The sequence below is a fragment of the Lactuca serriola genome, chromosome 5, assembly GCF_051521515.1.
Source record: "Lactuca serriola cultivar US96UC23 chromosome 5, Lser_US96UC23_V15, whole genome shotgun sequence".
NCBI classification, from domain to species: Eukaryota; Viridiplantae; Streptophyta; class Magnoliopsida; order Asterales; family Asteraceae; genus Lactuca; species Lactuca serriola.
Window position 1 is genome coordinate 212897931 of NC_136412.1, and position 8105 is coordinate 212906035.

The 8105-nt window shown below is 41.8% G+C and overlaps 1 pseudogene; it reads right to left on the reverse strand.

The window, feature by feature from the left end:
- Positions 1–3733: 3733 nt before the first annotated feature.
- LOC145056282 (5S ribosomal RNA) lies at positions 3734–3851 on the reverse strand (annotated as a pseudogene).
- Between the last annotated feature and the right edge of the window lie 4254 nt (positions 3852–8105).

Here is an 8105-nt window from a genome sequence, read left to right on the forward strand (position 1 = left end):
ACATCCATTTACACAAATAAAAGCTTATGAACTCACCAACTTAAATGTTGAAACTTTTTCTTTGAAATAACTTGTATTCTCAGGGAATCGCTAAACCAGGTTAGCAACTACTTTTGAAGACTTACGCTCATGCATTAGTTTAATCTTTTGGACATCTTATTGTAATTGACTTTTGCAAACATGTAATACTACAATCATGTAAACTTTCAATTATGTATATGATGGTTGTGTGTGCTTTCTTTACTATTCATTTGTTATGATACTGTACATGACGTCCTCCGCCCGCGAATGTTTCCGCTGTTCTGGTTTGAGGGTGTGACATAACGGTTCTTTACCGTTAACTTATTCAACTCCAGATAATCAATGCACATCCGGTGTGAACAATCCTTCTATTTGATGAATAGAATCGGTGCTCCCCACAAATAACTGGTCGGATGGATGAACTACTTGCTTAAAAGCTCCTACAGCTAAGATGACAGCTCCTGCATCTCAGGCGATGCCAATCGGTACGGTGCCCTGGAAATAGGGGTTGCATCTGGTAGAAGGTCAATCCTAAGCTCGACCTGCCTCTCAGGAGGCACACCGAGTAACTCCTTCGGGAATACATCAGCGAACTCCCTGACAACTGGAACATGAGAAACTGACACCTAGTCCTAATCCGCATGTCCACCACATAAGCCAAGTAACCTACACACCCGTGCTGAATATACTGTCAAGCCCTGACTTCCGAACAAAACCCCAAACCCATCCTGGTGCCTTCTTCGTAAATTACCAGTTCTCCCCCACTTGGGGTTCAAACTACCACGCGCTGGACCTCGAATTCTATCGGGGCACCGAAATGGATCCGCCAATCTGTACCCACTATCACGCAGGCATCCCCCATGGGAATAGGAATCAAATTGATCAGGAAAGATACTCTGAAGATATCCAAAATGCACCCCTGATAAACCGAAGGAGCAGAAACCCCGTGTTCGTTGGCGATAAAAACTTGCAACGGACACTCCAACTCCCCTATGGGCAAAGAAAACTCCCTACTAAAAGACCGAGAAACAAAGGACCAACTCGCACCAAAGTCAAACAACACTAAAGCAAGCAAGGAGTTCAATAGAAATGTACCTACCAAAGGTACAAAAAAATGAACATAAACAAACATAATCAATAAGATAAAGGATAGAAACATACCAGTGACAACATCTGGTGTTGTCCTAGCCTCCTCGGTAGTAAGCTGGAAAGCACGACCTCGAGCCCTCAGGGGCTCCACCCTACCCTGACTCCCGTCAGTGACCTCAAAGTAGCCGGTGTTGGAGCCTGCACCGGCTTTGCAGCTAACAAGGGACAATGGGCCTTCATATGGCCCACCAGATCACAATGGTAAAAAAGTCTGAAGTCGGAAGCTGGATTCTGCTACCGACAATCCCTCGCACTATGGCCCTGCTTGCCACATTTATGGCAAACCGAAGAAGACCGACAAACACCATCATGTACCTTACAACACTTCCCACAAGTGCGACCCCTCTGACTTGTCGACATGGTGTCAGCGGCCCTGAACTGCTTCGACGCAGGCTGTGACTGCGTCGGGGCCGGCCTCAACTCCCGAGTCTACGACTCAATCTCAATCTCACACCACCTGGCGGCCTCCTGCATCTCCAGAAAAGAAAAATAACATTGTGTAGAAACAAACTGCCTGATCTCTATCTTGTGCATGCTCAAGTAATGAGTCATCTGAGCCTACTCAGATGTAGCAAACTCAGGGCAGAATATAGCTCTCTCCGTGAACATCTTGGTGATCTCCGTCACCGACTCAGAACCCTGCCTCAAATCCAGATACTCTTGTGCTAACCTCTCACGCTCTACCAGCGGAACATATCGGGAGCGAAACATCACAGAAAACTACTCCCATGATAAAACAACTCTCTGCTCAATAGAATAAGAACTAGTAGCAAGCCTCCACCAATCCTTTGCTTTGTACCTCAAAAGGTTCAGAGCGCACCTGACCTTCTGGTTACCAGGTCATGAACAAATAAAGAAACATCCATCCACATCAGATAGCCACCCCATGGCTATGATCGGGTCCTAAACTCTGTGAAATTCGGGGGCTTCATATTATCGAAGTCCCGATACTGAAAGACCCGCCCTGTCCCAACACATGCAACCGCCACGACTACAGAAGCTGCAGCAGCAACCGTCTCAGCAATGAATACATAGCGATCAACAAAGAATTCCATCATCGTGTTTTTGATAGACCCGAACATCTCCAGAATCTGACTCCGGAAAATAGCAACTACCTCCTTGCGAATGATATCTCTGATGTGGTCCTCTGACAATACCGGCTCACCCTGTCTACTAGCTTCTTATCCCGAACCGAATCCATCTCCTGATCCCAAAGCGGATCCAATCTCAACTCGTCTTGTTGTCACCATACTGAAAATACACTAGGAAGATATCAGATAATCCACATATCATAACGGGGAACCAACTGCCAATGAAGCCCTAGGGGTTGTGAGTTCCTTGCTATGCATACGGGGTTTTGTGCTTTCAGTAGTACGGGCCCATACTACTTTCCACACCTACCTGTATTTGTCTCAAGGATCATCACCACGACCTAACAATACTCATAAGAAAAGATAAACACTTAATCCTCACTCCCTAGAGGAAAGGCTAAACATCTCACAACTGGCCGGCTGACCCCACACGACTCATCCATGAAACTTTCACTAACCCTACAACACTCGTGTATGCTAGCTGTACATAACACTGGACACTATAGACATTGGAATATCTGATCCTACCCAAAGCCCTTCATCAAACAAGAACAGGAAATAAGGCCAAACCAAACATTCCCATGCTATAAGATCTTAGTTATATATAACTGTGATGCATACACTAAGCAACTAAAGTAATGATGTCAATTCCATAAAAGAAAGGTCCTAGGCTATCAGACATCATATAATGAGGCAATTCTATCATGAAATTCCTGAAGATCCCTAGCCTATCACTAGCATGTTGTTTTAACATATTACAATATCAAATAACAGTATGGTATTTTGAGGTCTACTTACTGGCCCTGGCAAATCGTACACATCGCATCCTCGTTAGGTATTTTGAAAACCATTTGAAAATTCATTTTGAAAATCTTTCCTTAGTTTGAGACTGGATTCACACCAGTGTTTCTCCAATTCACTCAAACCTGGGCTCTAATACCAACTTGTAACAGTTGAAAAATTCATGAAAATTTTAAACTTTTTATACAACCACAAACCATCATATATTACAATTTGTTTTCAAAATAAGTTTCACATCAGAGAAAATCCAAAAATCGTAAAAAAAAAACATGAGGAGGTGCACGATCACGCCTTTGCCTTGCCTCGATCCCCTGAGGTACCTGAAACACACTCCAAAATTGTAAGCCTAAAGCTTAGTATGTTTCCCCCAAAATACCAAAACATAACAAATAGCACGGTTATAATAACAATATACTATGGGTCCAATCATCCTCGGGACAGATTACCCCAAGTCCTCAATCATCGGGTTGGAATGCCAACATACTATGGGTCCAATCATCATCAGGATGGAATACCCTAGGCCCACAACCATCAGGTTGGAATGCCTCGGCTTGTCGGCTTATGCACAAAGCAATGAAGCCTTAGTCACTAACAAATCATGTGCACATATAACAAATAATCATATATGTAACATCCCCCTCTGGCACGTATCACAATATTGTCCGTTTTGGGCCACTCGTCACGAGGACTTCCCAGGGGGTCACCCATCCTGGTACTACTCCCGCCCGAGCACGCTTAACTGCAGAGTTCTTATGGGATCTGCTGCACTCACAGCTTTAAAACGCGTTGTGACAAGGAAGGTATCCACACCCCTTATAAGGAGTGTTTAGTTCTCCTTCCAAGCCGATGTGGGATCAGATCTAACCCACTTTTGTAACGCCGGCAGATCCGGGCTAGTCAATTTAGAGGCAATAGGGGTCGAAAACGACTTTTCGACAAAAAGATTATTTAGAATAAATAATCTTAACCAAGTTGTAGAATATGTCACAGGGTTTCCGTACATATAAAGAACGCCGAAATCCGAGTTATAACGAAGAAGTTATGACCCGTCGAAGTTTCGCGTCGGAACCGGCACGGCGCCGAGAAGCGTAAATAGTAAATTTATGATAGAGCGAGATTTAGATTTAGCGCTCTAAACGAAAGTCGTAGAATATGTTAAACTAAGAACTTCGATAAAAAGAACGCCCAAATCTGACTTCGTATGAAGAAGTTACGATTTTTCGAAGTTTCGGATTAGCAGTGTACAGTCCGAAATTCGAATATTAGATCGAGCGATTTTTAGCCGACACAACCTAAACGAGAATTGAAGATCTCATTATTAGTAGTGTAACAATAAAAAGACAGACGAAAATGGACATCGGATGAAGAAGTTATGAGATTTTAACGGACCAATCCTGTCCCGACCTGTTAAAAATATAACTTTAAAAATAAAGTCAAAATTAGCCGACGGAGTCTAAACGAAAGTTGTAGAGTACGTCTCCACCTACGCGTGGATATAAATAACGTCAAAAACGGAGTTCGTATGAACGAGTTACAAATTATAATAGCATATTTACGTATTAAAATAAAGTATAAATCATATATACGTACACATATATATACATGTGTATATATCATTAGAAAGGTATCGACGATGCGGTCATTATAAGACTAATGTTGAGTTCTTTCGACATTAGTTTAGTGCAAATATCATTAAATCTATTTAAAATAGTATTATAAAGGGGTGTTTAGTTGTTTATATAACTATAAGGTCATTAAGTAATTATGGAGGGTAGTTTTTGTAAATTCAATTACTATAAATAAGAGGCTTGGGCTCTCATATTTCTTGCACCATTCTCTTGATTCAAGAGTCTTTCTCTCCTTATCCCCCGAGCATTTCGGTCCCTCGTGATTCGACTTCTCTTTCTGTAGTTTTAGTATAGTAAGGTGAGCGTTGAAGCGCTGCACGAATCTTTCTTAGAAAGATTCAGCGACGAAGTTCTGCCCCTACAGAGCCCGACTCCTAGCTAAAACCCCTTGTAAGTAAGTTATGCTTATCCTATTTTAAATATAGTTTATATTTAAAATTAGTATTGTTATTATAAATTTATAATAAATATTTGAGCTATTATTATGAATTATATAAGTGTCGTTATAATATCTTTTTAACTACTCGCGGTACGGGGAATCTGGTTTAAAGGGCCGCATAGGGTTGTTGGATTTCAGAAGTGCTATATGCCAAAATGGTCCTGCCCTCCGGTGTTTTATGTCTGGCCCCTGTCTGTACATAGTGGTTGGAAAGTATTGTTTAAACGCTTATATAATAATAATAATAAGACTAATAATTAGTCACGGTAAATCTTAGACTAAAATCTAGTGGTAATAATACTAGGTTTCGTCGAAGGAAATTATTTTAAAGTAAACGAAGCGCTGTCCGAGTACCGAGTCACCACCTTCTCAAGTGAGTGCATGGTCCCTTTCATCTTACACATAGATATGAAGTATTTTAATATAAATTACGTGTTATGTGTGCATATTGTCTTAATACTTGCTGTCTATGCTGGTGAAAGATTTTTATACATGTTTTAAATGATTTAAACTGTATAAAGTATTTTATATCTACAAAATATGTTGCGTAAAACATGGGTAGATGAATGATGAGGGATAAAAGCTGAAATAGAGGAACATTAGTAGTACGGACCTAGTGCCCTATAGGTAATACATTGGCAGCAGTGGACCAAGTACCCTATAGATGAGCACTAGCAGCTGCGCCACAACCCGTAGATGTTTTAGATCTACGGTAAACGTCCTAGCAGCTGCGCTCTAAGGACAGTATCAACAGCTGTGCCTAATAGGGAGCCTTATGACCATGACAGTGGCGTTAAAAGGTCAATACCGGCAGAAGCGCCTCATAGGAAATGTCCCAATTCTGGCAGCTGTGCCTAAGTGACAAGATTAGCAGCTGCGCTTGACCAAAGTGTCATTGGCAACAATGGACTTCATGTTGTTTCCTTAGGATGATCCTTAGGAATGAATGAATGAGAAATAGCTGATTCTTAGGGTAGATCCTTAAGAATAAAGAAGATAATGGGGATGGGTAATTGGGTTGATTATTTGATTGTTTAAACATAATAATTATATTATTGTGGGTTGAAAACCCTATGTACTCACCAGGTTTCCCAACCTGACCCACTCAGTTTATTTATATCACAGGTGTTGATATGAAGTGACACTACACTGAGAGATTTAAAGAGATGTAGATCACTAGTATAAATAATTGTAAGTTCTGTTTATGCTTATGTTTCTGTATTAACGATGACATCCCAAACGTTTTAAAATGAAATAAATACGTTTCTTCGAAAATGTTTTAATAACGTATTTACCATGTTTTTCTGGGAACAAATTCCGCAACATTTTTATAAAATGAAGTACTCTGATTTTTATAAAGCATAAACAACATCGGTCTTTTCTGGCCGTGAAAATGGGGATGTCACAGTTGGTATCAGAGCATTAGTTTAAGCGAACTAGGAATATGGATTTATTTCTAGACTTAAACTTAGAATGTTAAGCGATGATTGTGAGGTGTGAGCACTAGCTTATTTTAGGAATTGTGCCTAAAATGCTTTTATGTGCTAAATGCTTGTGCCTGATATGCTGTTATTTGTTCGGATCTATGGTTTGTTGCCGACCGGATCTGGAAACCTTATGTGTTTAGGATTCTAAGCGTTTAACTACGATATTAGAACTAGCATATAAACGTTTCGGAGTGATAAGAATGATTTAAACGTCAATCCTAAGTAAAGGTCTAGATTCACCTTATTCGGCGTATAGATCAAGATGGCAAGAACCCGTAGCGGAAACGTGAATGCAAATGGGAACCGAGATCAACCCCCAGCGATTGAGCAAATACCGGTTGTGGTAGCCGCTGCTGAGCCAATAACGATGGCAGGAGTGCAAGCGATGATCCAAGCAATGTTGGATCGTCAAATGGAGGAAACCAGACGTTTGCTCCAGCAAAATCATGAGGAAGCGACTATTCAGATCGAACAGCCCAAGTTGAACGAAGGGCAGACTGAGGAAGGAAACTACAGTGGGACTGTTGGTCAAGTCAACCCACCAATAGTTCGACAAAACAACCAAGATGACGAAGTCGAGAGGAATGGATGCAAGTACAAGGATTTTCTGACTTGCAAGCCATCGACTTTCACTGGAAAGGAGGATCCGATCGGGGTCATGGATTGGATCTCGGAGATGGAATTAGCTTTCATGACGTGCGGTTGCAAGGGAAAACAACAGACCACGTTTGCAGTGCGTCAGTTTCGAGGAGGCGCTGTACGATGGTGGAATACCATGGGAAAGACGCTGAGCCCCAATGAGCCCCTGCAACTGACATGGGCAAAATTTTTGGTGCATTTCAAACGTAGGTACTGCTCAGCCCAAAATCTGCTCGAGCTAGAAAACCAATTCCTTACCTTAAAGAAAGGAAGCATGTCTATTGATGAATACACCAACAACTTCACAGAGAAGATGGAGTTCGCCTTACGTCTTGTTCCGGATGAGCTGACAAAAATTGACAAGTACGCAAAAGGACTTCCATGGGAATATGCAGTGCCAGTGCGTCAGGCACCTACTTTGGAGGCAGCTATCTGGGCTGCCAAGTCGGTTGAGGAGATGATCAAGGGAAGAGCCGCCAACAAGACCGAGGTTGGCGAAAAGAGGAAGTTTGAGGGGTCTGCGAAGCCCGATGAGAGAAGCAAATCAAGTACCAGGAAGTTTAGAGGAGGAGGGAGTGAAGAAAGATGGTGCGAGAAGTGCAAAAAGAAACACTCTGGAAAATGCAGTGAGGAAGTAACTTGTTTCAAGTGTGGGAAGCATGGGCATTATGACAACGAGTGTAAATTCAATAAAAGGGTGTGTTACGAATGTAATGAGGAAGGACACTTCAAGCAAGATTGCCCAAAGAGAGAGGGGGCTACAAAGCCAAATGTGCCGCCAAAGCCAAAGGCGAGAGCATTTCAAATGATCCTTGACGAAGCAGATGACAATGTGAGGATTCAGGAGTGA